The 13,693-nt window shown below is 40.8% G+C and overlaps 1 long non-coding RNA gene across 1 annotated transcript in view; it reads right to left on the reverse strand.

Annotated features, from left to right (window-relative positions):
• Window positions 1–7,483: 7,483 nt before the first annotated feature.
• The window catches only part of LOC128110473 (uncharacterized), a 59,882-nt gene continuing 53,672 nt past the window's right edge, over window positions 7,484–13,693 (reverse strand). Inside the window, exon 4 of the long non-coding RNA XR_008218220.1 lies at window positions 7,484–7,587. This is a non-coding gene — a long non-coding RNA (uncharacterized LOC128110473). The remainder of the gene's footprint in view (window positions 7,588–13,693) is intronic.

A 13,693-nucleotide genomic window follows, 5' to 3' on the forward strand; every position in this document is an offset into this window, starting at 1 on the left:
GATGCCTGGCATTAGACAATAGACATCAGTCAACCAATATATTTATGGAGGTTGTTTTCTGGACACATGACACAAAGGTCACCTGTAGCTAGAGTTTTCCTGCCTGGCCCACAGTCAGGACAAATCTCTGACACCCGCCAGTCCCACAGCCGCTCAGACCCGACCAAGTAAACACAGAGACTTCTACTGGTTACAAACTGTATGGCCGTGGCAGACTTCTTGCTAACTGTTCTTACAGCTTAAATTAATCCATTTCCATTAATCTATACCTTGCCACATGGCTCGTGGCTTACCGGCATCTTCACATGCTGTTTGTCATCGCGGCGGCTGGCAGTGTCTCTCTGACTCAGCCTTCCACTTCCCAGCTTTATTCTCCTCCTTGTCCCGCCTACACTTCCTGCCTGGCCACGGGCCAATCAGCGTTTTATTTATTGACCAATCAGCAACACATTTGCCATACAGAGCATCCCACAGCAGCCACCTCACTCCAACCCCAATCCATGTTGCCAATACTAAATAAAAGGAGGGATATTTTTGGTTGTTTTTCTAGCTTTTACAAAGGTATCATAATTTTTCTCACCATTTCCTGAATTCTCTGTTGTCCCTTTGGATAGATTCCCCCACTATCTGGAATCCTCTTCTTCCCTTACTTTCAAAAGAAACTCCTGCTTACCAGCGCTCAGTGGAAACGTCCCTGGGAGCTGGGCTAGAGGGCATTCCAAAGGAAGAGGAAAACAACCTTAGCAGCACCTCAGGGATCACACAAATAATGCACATAGAACTTGGGAAGAGATTCCATATATACCCTTCAGTGTATTTTAATTCACTGCCAAAAGTTTGCACTGGCCCAAGTATATACCTGAAATATCCTGGTCAGTCTCCACACATAGGTGGCATCAGTGTAGCAAGAGCTCCATGTTACCTTATATCATCCATCGTCTATACCCACATTGGCCAGCTCTACCATGAACTGTTCTTTCTAATTTGATTGTCTTCTTACAAACCAGTGTTTATAGCCAGGTGGTGATGGCACACACCTCTAATCCTAGTACTTGGGAGGTAGAGGCAGGTGGATCTCTGTGAGTTCAAGGCCAGCCTGGTCTACAAAGTGAGTTCCAGGACAGCCAGGACTACACAGAGAAACCTTATCTCAGGAAAAAAAAATAACAACAACAAACAAACAGTATTTATACAGCTGCTTTCTGATAGAGTCATAAAAAAATCACTTATATCTAAAATAGCTCCCCACTGTGGCAAAGAGATCTGTGAAAGTAAACTCTCCTTTAAAAGAACCCGTTATTTTTAAGCATCTCATTTGACTATCAAAATATATTTGACTAACAGTCAGCTCAGAAGTACAGATTAGAAACCAAGTCTGAGGACATAGGTTAATAAGTAATTTATTGCTATTACAATACACATGAAATGATGTTATTGTGTCTCCAGACTTTAGAAGTCACCCTGTATAACCTCATATACAAAGATAAAATTCATCACCATCGAAAGAATTCTCTGAGATGTTTTTTTGTTAAGAGCCCACAATTTGCTTGTTCTCATGCAAAAATGTACTATTCAGGCAATGACAAACAATATCTAAGCCTCTCTAGTGGAGATAATACTATACCATTGCCCTGTCATTCATTTTAAGGACTTTTTATTGTATAATGGGAAAGATCTGATAGAAATGATGTGGTTCCGTAGAAATGTATAGTTGAGTAAAATCACACACATTTCTACAGATCATCTGCTTCTTTTAGACAATCAAATGCAAATGAGTATTGGGAAGAAATATATTGGGTTTTTTTTTCAAGATCTTCCATTTGTAGAATAAAGGAAATGCCATCTTCTATAGACGCAATGAAGTGAGTGCTTAGTGCACAAGTCTGGGAGTTTGAGTTAAAGAACACTCGAGCACAATAGTAACAGAAGACAATCAGTGTGTCCTTCTTGGGTGCCAGGTTGGGATGTCCAGGCTTCTACCCAGCCTCCTCCCATTTATGAAGTCATATCTCTAAGCACAACACCGTTCCTTGAACTCCAACACACTTTGAGCAGACTCCACCATCTAGGATTCTATTCTCTTCCATTTACCTAACAAACTTCTAGTCATCAACTAGAGCCCAGTAGAAACCCCCTCTCTTACCAGTTTCTCAACCTTCAAACTGATTTTGGCTGTGGAATCACTAACTTCACCTTCGTGTTCCCATGCACTGACATTGCACATGCTTCTGTAATCGAAGCACTCAGGGTGTGCTATTGTTTGTGAACATGCACATATGTCATATGTCACCCCTCTCTGGAATCCCTGTTCCTTGTGTTTCCAGCAGGCAGAGTTAGCACATTCTGTGATGTGGTTCAGTGAACAGACTTGAACAGAAGAAATATAAAAGAGCTGAAATCTCTCTGCCCTGAGCTGATATCCATCCCGGAGAATAGAGAACTAGCTTCACAAGGCCAATAATGAGCCTAATGGTACTTAATATCAATTATGCTCAATCTTCAATTTTAGAAATAGCTTCAGATTTAAGGTTTTTTTTTAATAAATGGCAGTTAAACAAAGATATTAAAGAAATTTTATTGCAGCAATTGCTCAAGTTAAAGCAGGTTTGAGAACAAATCTGATTTAAATACTTGCCATCTACTTCTATTTACCTATAAGATGTTTAAAATGGAACACTTTGGGGCAAAATTACAAAAGTCTCATCTTCAATTGTGAATTATGAGGAAGTCTTTTTACAGCTTTTCAAACATTGTACTATAGTTGGTTATTCAAAAGTTCAAATTACCACAGATTGTTCCTTTGCCGCAGATTGCTAACCCATTCACACACGAACCTATCCTCTGTGGAGAGGCCTGGCTCCAATGCGTTCACTGTAGCCATTTTCACAATGGTGCAAGTGGAGACAATTCTCTCGGGCCCTGCTCCACACAGCCCATGCCTGCACAGTGGTGGGCAGCAATGAGGGATGCCACCTGACGGAAAAGGCGGTAACTTCTCCAATTTCAAAATCATAATCTTGAAAATGATAACCTCTAGTTGGTGAAACTTTGGGAAAACTAGTATTTCCATAATATTTTGATAAGCTTTGGCCAAATAATAAAACTAGTATGGAAAAACCAACCTAGGAATTTATACAAATGTTTAAGGGCCTTTTCAGTGGTCCTTGTATTTCATTCCTAAACCCCTCCCACAAAGGCCTGAGTGATGCTGCTTCTACCCGACTCTTGAGTCCTTGCCTCTCTGATACATAGGTTTCTTAGCACCATTTGCTTTTACAAACTAAACTCATTCTCCATTTACCAAACAACACAAAGCTCAAAGCAATGTCTGTTGCTTTTGCAGCTGGCATGAAGTTCTTGTGCTTTTCAGTTTGTGGTAGATTTAGTTGTCACTTGAATGTCTTGATCAAAGCTTGATGTTCTGTGTGATAGCTTTTGTAGCAGCAAACACGAAACGAGGCTGGATTTGAGAATAACTCAGACTGAGGTGTTGAACTGATAACGTATGGCAGAAAAAATGAGGTAAACTTGGACATTGGTTGGCTTTTCTTAAGTCAGGTAGCCTTTCAACTAAGGAAACCTTACATAAGTGTGAAAGGTAAGACTTAAAGAAAAAAAGGACAGAGAATCTGCAACGGGAAAGGGGTCGAGGCCTTAGATCCATGTAGGTCCCACACTATTCTCCATCTTGCTGCTTATCCTCTCCTAAATCCAGTGCGAACAACGCCAGCCTGCTGCTGGTCTGCCCACTCTCAACTGGGAATGAAGGCATCTTGCTTTGAAGTCTGTTTGAATATGAGAAGCTTCCATCTCAAAAAGATTTCCCACAGACACCAAGGGAAGAACAAGGCTTAGACCCCTTCAAGTATATGTTCCTTTTAGTTCCATTATTTGAGATATTAAGATCTCACTCTATCCAATATCTGCACCTTCTCGGATAGTCACTCTCCTTTTCAGGTAATATAAGAAAGGGAAAAGAGTAAGCAAAGATTTCGGTGGCCAGAAGTCTGCATAGACGTCTAATGTCACTTTTATCACCACGCGACTTCACTCAGTAGCAGCTTCAAGAGGTCAGTGAAAGTAGACGCACGTCGGTACTTGGCGTTTTGCACTTGACAGAATAAAATCAGACAAAACATGATAGAAAAACATATTTGCCAAATATGAGTGAGCACTACAAGGAAGTGCTTCTGCTGCTGTGGGCTGATCGTGTGTCCCTGAAAAGATTAGAGAGCCTTCACTATTCCCCCTTTACTTCTTGGCGAGGAAGGCTGACCGGGAACCTCAAAACTCTGTTTACCAAATACATCCCCTAAAAATGCCTGAGGTCAGATTGTCAAGTGTCACTGGTCACTCAAGTGTCCTATCACACAAGACTGGTACCCAACCCTGAATCATCTTCCTTCCTCTGGATATGTGTGTTGGGGGAAGCGTACTCAGCCCAGATCTGTTGGAGCACCCAATGCTGCCTGAGCAGTGGAGACTCTCTATAACTCATTTACTCACACACCTTTCTTGCTGTTTCTCTTTGAGTCAAATTTCCTGATCATCATGTCACTTATCTATTAAAAATTATTCCATTTCCTTGGTTTGAATTCAAATTCTGGTGCCCTTGATATCCTGCCATGAGTTCTAAGTATCCAGACTCTATCACTGCCATTCAGGCCACCAACCACCAATACGGGAGTGCTCCCAGTTGGCTTCTCTGCTTCTGTCCACTTGCTAAACATAGACCCTCCTCATGCTTCCAGCTTATCCCCTGAAAACTTCCTGCTACTGCAGTATGGTCAGTCTCTCAGCAAACTTCCTGCAGAACTTGGAAACAACACATTTCATTTTTTACTTCAGCCCTGTCCTTTCTGTTTTGTATTGTTGTCTCAGCTGGGCCTTCCCTCTGCAGCTATGCGACAAGCTCTTTGGTGCAGGAGTGGTCTCTGCCACCCTCCCCCACCTCCCACATGGAAGGAAATGCTGGCTGGCTGTGGGATTACCACTCTAATAGTTCATTGTTTCTGCCATAGGAACTACAACAGTGAAGGAAACTGCCAGTAGAGATTGCCTGGGGAAGGATGAGTTGAACATCCTTTTCACAGCAAATCATTCTCTCCTCTTTCAAAAGAGAAATAAGCCCTGGACACAAGCTAGAATTTTTCGGCTCAAAGAATCACCATAAATTAACTCACTGCTACATCTCACTGGATGTTTTCTAGAAAAATTACTTTCCTTCTCCCAGCAACAACCAAATGCCAATATCTCCTCAGCCAGGGGTGTGACTTTGTGACTACCTACTCCTCCCCCATGCTGGAACTTTGTCTGGCTTGAGCTCATGCAGGTCTTGTTCATGCTGACACAATTCCTGTGACCTCATATGTACATCTGCCTTATTGGGTCTGGAAAACACTGCTTCCTATGTTTCCCTGCAATCACCCACCACCGCTGGCTCTTAGATTTCTTCCACCCCCTCTTCCACACAGATTCTTGTAAGGCAAGAAAAAACTTCTGTAATGAAGGCTGAGTGATGCCCTGATCAATGGATGCAGCAATAAGTCATTAGGAGTCATTTTGTCCCTGAGTCTATTCAGCAGAATAATAGTAGTAGGTTTTCCTCTAGGGCCCATGACCTGTCTAGCCACAGGTTCTTGGATGGGTTCCATCTCATGGAACAGACCTTAAATACAATTTTTACTTTACAAAGTGGTTGGTTACTCCCATAGCGTTCATTCCACAATTATGCCAGTGGACATTATTTGCCAGGTAGATCATTATTGTAGTTCATAGCGTTCAGAGCTGGGTGAGATAATGATTACTTTTCCCTCTGGTAGTTTGCCTGGCACCAGATAGTTGATAGGAATAAAGCCTCCAGTTGAGTACCAGCTAAATTTCTCTATTTTCTATGACTCAAATACCTGGTGCAGAGCAAAGGCATTGAGATCAACAATCGACAAAGAGAACGACATGGACTAAAAAGTTTCTTTTCTGCAAAGGGCACTATCATTTGAGTGAAGAGATAGCCTACAGAATGGGAAAAACCTTTACTTATCATATATCTGACAGAGGGTTAGTATCTGCAATAGACAAAGAACTCAAAAAATTAAGCATCAAGAAAACAAATAACCCAATTTTAAAATGGGGCATGGAACTAAACAGAAAGTCATCAAAAGATGAACCACAAATGGCTGCCTTTTATCCCCCAGCCTGGAAATGTGCACCATATTCTTGAATGCTTGCTTCCCTGACTTCTTAAAGAGGCTGACATGGGCTTGATTTAACAATGACAAACATCATTTCTCAAATTTTCCTACACAGCTTTTCCTAACAGCCAAAAATTGTGACCACCTATCTCCTAGAAACTAGATAAGAAATGCCCAAGTTCTATCCTAAAATATTATCTAACTTTTGCACTCTGTGTTGTGCATTTGTTTAAGAATCAAATTAATGACTCAAACCAGTAATTCCCCCAGCACAAGTTTATAAATTTCACAAAGCTTCACATGCCATTGACCAATTTGGCAAAGTCCTACATATTTTTCAACATTAAAATGCCCTTCCTTATGAAATCACGTTAATAAATACCCTTACTGACTAGTCTAATAAAACTTCTGAATCTGTTTTCATTTATCATAAATTCTCTTTAAATCCCAGGTAAATGTTCCAAATAAGCCCCTATTTCCTGTCTCCCATAGCACACTGCCTTTGCCTCCAAAGCACACATCTTCACACACCTCAGCCATGAGGCTCAGCTGGAAAGTGGTGGTACTTTCAGGGCATGTAGAAGCAGGCAGGGTTTCTGGGTCACACTGAAAACTGGAGGCTTATATATTCCTTATTATACTTTCTGATGAGGAGGAAACCAAATTAGTGAAGATTTTAAATTGAATGTTGAGTCTAGAATAAATATACCTGAGTGTCTGAAGAACTCTCCCCTGAATGAAGGTGTGAGTGTTAGTACACGAACATAGCATGTATCTGGGGCTCTCAGAGACCTTTGACCTCTAGTCTATCTTCCTGACTACACTGAGAAAACTAAGATTTCTGAAACTAAATGTTTGCCAGATGAATTAGCACCAAACTGAAGCAATAAGATAGACAACTGTCCCACTAGAATTAAGAAGTAGTACCCAGTGGAAAAGAAATAAAGGACTGTGGTGTTACTACCTATTTCTGATTAAAAACAAAACAAAACAAACCCAAAGTCAACGCATGTGCCAATGAGCATTTATCCTCATACTTAGAGGATATGTTTTGGTTTCATAAACTCCATGTGGCCTTGCCTCCAGCCGCAGTTCTGAATGGAAATAACACATTGCTGCACAGAGGGTCTACCCTAGGTCCATTCCACATGGGATCCAGCAGAACAAGCTCATCTCCTAAAGCATATATCAAGATTCTGCTATGTCTACTGACATCCCATTGGGCAAAATAAGTCACATAGCAAAGCCCCCAAATTAAAGGGACAGGAAACTATTCTTCACTCACCTATAGGCCACACCAAAGATGGGAATATGTAGGGTGTAGAACAATGGGAAAAATGCATCTACTGCAGGTCGGATGGCTTCCTGACCACAGCTACCAAGACCAGTGGACTTTCTAGGAAAAAAAAAAAAAAAGCTTTGAGATAATTTCTCCAAGTAGGAGGAGTATATCTTGTTGGTATAAAGTGAGAGATTTCAACTGTGATTTACTGAATAAAGGACACTGTGAAAGAAAAGGTCAGGACTGCTTCCTAAAAGCAGCAGTGGCATTCAGATGCATGTAAAAGTAAGTTTGCTATAGGCTGGTTTTATAAGTGATAAATGATTGCAAATGATATTGACAGTTATTGAACATAATTATTCACCACAGGAACCATGCTTAATCAATTAATCAGGGCACAATTCAGCTTCATTTTTTGCACAGAGCAACAACTTTTTTTTTTGCTTTATTCCCCCTCTTACCTACTTTGTTTGCTGTTGTTGAAACATTTTAACAAATTAATTAGATGTTAATTCTTAGCAATAAATAAAACCCTTAAGGTGTTCAAAATGTAAACTCTACAACAAAACCTGTGCATTCCCAAAGCCTTTCCTCATACACTGAATAAACCCAGCTCTCCCCAAGGGGCTGCATGTGAGGGACAGTTGCAGCCATCTCCTCACTGGCATCTCACTCAGGCAGGAGTCATTTCTCTGAGGGAATATTACTGATCTAGTTCTGCTTGGCTCTTATTCTAATCAAATATTTAAACACATGGAAACTGGGCTTTTTCAATTTCCACCTAACCAATACCTAAGTTAAAAAATACATATATTGGGGTTCTGATAATCATACCCAAGTCTATAGAATTACCACCAAGAAACACCCAATCTCCTAGGATCCTGGAAGTTAAACAGGCTTGGGCCTGTTAGTACTTTGACAGGAGAAAAACATACCCCATACTATGTTGTTTGGACATCTGAAGAATACTAAATGCTTTAAAGTAAACTTCCTCTTCCTCAAGGTGGGAAACAGGAACTAGAACCCTTACCCAAAAGCAAGTTATAAAACTCACAAAGGTCGATATTTTTCTGATCCCAGAACAGTCCTGCCCAACACCTGAGAAGGGCCAACACACAAGGAGGCCGAGAAGAACCCAGACCTTTACGATTATAGCAACCTTAGTCATGGTGCATTTCTGAACAGCCGTTCATTCTTAACTGAACCTAAACATAAAAATGGAGTTTCCCTGGGTATTGAGGGTCTTCATTTCTGAAGGCTTCCATTTCTCCTAAAACTTTCATTAAATAAGTTTACGTTTTTCTCTTGTAAACCTGACTTTAGTTATGGAAATGTTGGCTGGTGGCCTTGTGATGAGTCACGAAAGGTGTCATGCTCAGTCTGCCCCTATCACAGGCAGCATGTTAGAGACAGAACAAAACTCCTCAATGGGCTGAATGACGCACTTACACATCAATAGAAAGAAAAGTAACCGCATGTTCTCTTGGGTGGTGTACAACAAAACTCCTTTAGGATGGACGCCATAAAGAGAGTCATTCTAATGAAATAATCAGCCTTGCCAGTTAATAACAAACTGTCAAAATCACCAATGAAATGCATTTCAACATCACTCCTGAATACTTGGGCTGTGTGCATATTTCTGGTGTCCAACATGATATATGTAATAAGCCCATTGTCTTCTGCCATAGGCAGATTCCAGGGGAAATATATTGAGTTACCAGTGTTACCACTTACAAAGGGAGTAAAAACACAGAACTGTGTATGCCAAGGGTTGCTAATAGGCTAGGGAAGCATTTCAACACGAGGTCACGTGAATTAGTGAAGGAAAAACAAGATATAGCCACAGAGAAAGAAGAAGGTGGGAGAAATGTAAGCACTCTTTCTGAATGTTAATAAAATTGGCCTGGAGGAAAGAAATGAAGATGCATTCTGAGCAGAAATCTCAGAAACTCCAGGAAGACAGCATTCAGCTCAGCACAAATCATAGATCGGCCCAATCCTTTGTCCCATGGAGGTGGTTCTCACACAATTATCTATGACCCAAGGCCCATTCAGCCGGTCCTCCCACAGTTGTCTGTGACCCAAGACCCATTCAGGCCCCTGTGTGCTAGTATGCTGTACAGGAAGAACAGATGTGTCAGATTTGTTATGATACTGAATTTTTGAAGTTCTTTCCTCTATTGAAAAATCAAGTACATCTTTGCAAAATAAAAATAGAATTTTATTATAGCAGTACAAACATTTTATGCCATTCTTTATAGTTTCAAAACTATGAATATCCAATCAAACTTCATAATTGCTTTCATAAGTGCCTAATTAAACTATAAATATTATTAAATATATCCATGTACAATAAGGAATGGAAACATCTGGATGGAAAATGGAAAATTTAGACAAGCAGCTGGATATTTTACCTACACAATGCTAGACACCGAGATATTCAGAAACATCAAATGGCTGATAGGCCTTTTTGCATTTCATCTGGATTATATGACTCTATCGTTTTCTTTTGTTCAGAATTTCAGCTTCTCTATTTTTAATGGGAATGTTTCCTACCCGCCTCCTGCTGAGTGGCTTTAACTGGCTACACATAGAGAACGCTGCTTCTCTCTCCTGCCAGCTCCTTCCTCTGAGCTCATCCTCTTGGCTCTGTGATTCTAAGAGACTATGAGAAAAAGAGAAAGAATCTGGGGGTGGGATTTTAGAATATAGCCTCTCCCAGTTTCCCCTCAACAACCTGTAGTAACTGCTAGAAACCCCAAGCTCAATGCTCCAGGGTGTCTCCAAACACTCCACTGTCATCCACTCCTCATAGGACCCTTCCTACCCCAACTGCTTCTCCCTTAATACATCCTTGATCCACCTCCAATTTAGTGTCTTCTTGACCTGCTTCCAGGGTGCCACCTCCCTTGACTCACCTGATGCCCCTGTGTTCTTGGCACTTACAGTTAAAACATAATAATAATAATACTCATTCCAACTTAGTCAGCACTTAATTGGACTTAGGTGTTTCTTGCAGGGGTATGCCTGAATGACCTCATTTTATTTCCCAACCCCATGAGGCAGGCACTACTTTGCAGGGAAGGAAATTGAGGCAAGGGATTCCCACATCCTTGCGGACATAGCACCAGAGACCTCCAACACAGATGAAGCATTGCTAATCTGTGAGCCTCTCTCTCTGGTGTTACACCCTGTGCAATCCACCTATGCCTAAAGTGAAAGAAGATGAGTGTAATCCTACCTCTTTCTAGATGCCTGCGTACATGTACTTGGTCCAGGAAAGATGACTTTGTCTCCTTGAGAAATTCTAACAAGTGCATCCCCAGAAGAAAATCACTTGGCCTTTCTTATTCTCATTCCTCTCAATTATGATCTAAATGCAACAGGTGGGCTTCTGTAATCTAAATGTTTTTACCTGCTTGGTCAAGGTCAATCCACAGGAATGAAATATTTCAGATATTCATTTATTTATTCTCTGTGGGAGTAGTATTTAATTATTTTGTAAAAGCCCCAACTGTAATCCATCACCCATCATTAATTAGAAATTATGTGTAAAAGTGGAAAATAAACATTTACATCCAAAAATGATGAACTTTTTGCTCATTCTGCATCCTGGTGATGGTGGCCAATTTTCTGGGAGCCGGAATTAAACTATGAGTTATATTGTGGTTCTTTTGTGTCTCTCCTTGGAACAGGGCTTTCCTAAGAGTGTATCTAACTCACTGTGTTTTTCAGCAAAAGGCAGATCCTGAGGACTGGACCCAGCTGGGAGGAATGTTGCCCAGGCTGGCCTGAGATAGCATAGTCTTTTCAGAGTCCTGGTTTTCATCATCTCCGAGGAGACAAGACCAAGGCCCAGAAGGTAACATTGTGCATTAGTGGGCTGGGCAAACACACACGAAAATTGAAGACAGGGGAGTTGCAGTTTGTCAGAGCTAAGTAAGTGCGGAGGATCATGGGATCACTTTAATGTAAAGCCACTGAGCTGTTCTAAGCACCAACAATACAATAAAAAAGAACAGACGAAAATATATGCTCTCACATAGCATCCCTGCACATAAGATGGACCTCAGGCATCTATGTTGTCTAGGCTAACCTTGAACTCACTCTGTAGCTGGTCTTGAACTTTCCTGTGTCAACAGATCCAGCAAGCATACATTCTTGTAGGAGATATAGAATAAGCAATATAAATGCGATATGACCTGCTAAATGGTAAGTGTTTTAAGGAATATAAAGCAGATAATGAAGATACACAGTGTCATGGAAGGAGTTGAAATTTCAGAGGCAGTGTCTAGGGTATACAAAAACATGGCATTTGAGTAAAGACCTCTAAGACATAGGAGGGGTTGTAGCCATGAAAGTGTATGGAAGTGGAAATTTGCAGGACAGAAAGGATAGCCTTTGCTATATCTGGCATGTATCAGAAACACTAGGAAGTTACTAGAGAAGAAAAAGATGGAACGGGTTGGGTGGAGGTGAATGTGGGACAGAAACAGAATATAAAGTCACAAAGACAGAAGAAGGAGCAAATGTCTGCACCATGAACAGACCATTAGGCCATCAGAAAGAGTCAAGTTTTTAACAGTGAGCTGAAACTCCTGTGGAGTTTAAGAGAGGAGGCATAACTCCAGCAGGATCATTGGGCTGGCATGAGAAGACAGGAAGCAGCTCAGGCAGGAGACGTTACCACAGAAATTCCTGTGGGACATGACCATCTCTGGGACTGGAGAGTAGCAATAAGGTAGATAAGAGTTGACAAAATTTCCCGAGGCAGGTAGAATTCAGAGAGTTTGGTGAGAGAAGCAATATGAAAGACAGAAGAGTCAAGGAAGGCCGTGAGACTGAGTCTGAGCAAATAGAACAGATCTGATTAAAAACTCCTTGAAGAGAGAATCGGCCATACATATTCACTTAATACATAATGAATATAAATGCTAAAATAGCAAAAGAAATTGAAATTCCTCTGAAAGTGTTAAGTATGTATAAGGCAAAAATAGGGTAATATGAAAGTACATTATTAACATATAGGAAGCATCCCCATTTAAATATGACATTGATAGTCCTGTGCACCCAGGAAATAAGAGGAGCAGCTAATTCCTTCCACAGTGATGTGTGGATAGCATTAACTGAACACAGCATTAAATATTTGCCAGAAAAATCTGATAGTCAGATTTTGATATTTATTAAGGACTTTCCATATTGAGTTTAATTAAGGATTTGATTATGAATTCTACCTTGAAGGCATGATTACTACTTATCTCTTCACTCTTGGGCCAAAGAGAATTACAGATGCTGAATGTCTTCTCCATCGCATCCATGAAAGAGTCATTAGTCTGGAAAGGCATATTCTTAGTGTTGCAAATTGCCTAGAGAAATTTAACTCATTCAGCTTTTACAGTTCTCTTGTAAGGAATATTGAATGTATCCTTAGTATTATAAGGTAGATTAATCATCACAACTAATTTCCTGATAAGTACACAATTGTCTTTCATTATTCTTTTGTTACCTCAGACTATTAATATTTTATTCTTGTTAATACTATGAAATGCAACCGGGGAATGTATTTTTTTTTCTTTTTTCAGATGTATGTGCAATTCACTACTTCATAGTTTAGCTTAGCCTCTTCTTTCCCTACCTTTACCATTTTCGACATGTCGATGTAAGGTCATCACCACAAAATGGAAGATTTACTGTTCAAGCAGCTGTTAATGTATTACCTTGAGCATCAGAAAGAGCTAAAAGTCTATGGCAAGCCAGGTCACCTCTTAGAAACTTGTGAAGGACACTGGTATGTTATGAAGAGTCATATGGGCATCCATCAAAGAAAGCGCTCCTAGGACCCAGCTGGTATCTCTTCCTTAATGGATAGATAAGCTAGACGGTCACTAACTGGTAACTCATTGCACCCCACACTCACTCTAGTAAGCCATAGCACCTCATACCCATTCTAGTAATCCATAGCACCCTACACCCACTCAAAAAGTCATAGCACACCCACAGAAAGAAGGGCATGCATCTCCAAGCTCAGTGGACTAACTTTTTCTGAGGTTTGCTTCCCCTGCCTGGGACTCCACCTGAAGAGGTGCTGTGGCTCAGGGTTCCCTCCCAGTAACCTATCACTCTGGCTCTAACCCCATACTCTCTGTTCCCCAACCCAGGGAAAGGGTTTAGTTTTCCCTCTTTGGTAGGGATGAGGGGATGGCTGAGTAGGGAAGTACAG

The sequence above is a fragment of the Peromyscus californicus genome, unplaced genomic scaffold, assembly GCF_007827085.1.
Source record: "Peromyscus californicus insignis strain IS unplaced genomic scaffold, ASM782708v3 Scaffold_15__1_contigs__length_86483966, whole genome shotgun sequence".
NCBI lineage: Eukaryota > Metazoa > Chordata > Mammalia > Rodentia > Cricetidae > Peromyscus > Peromyscus californicus.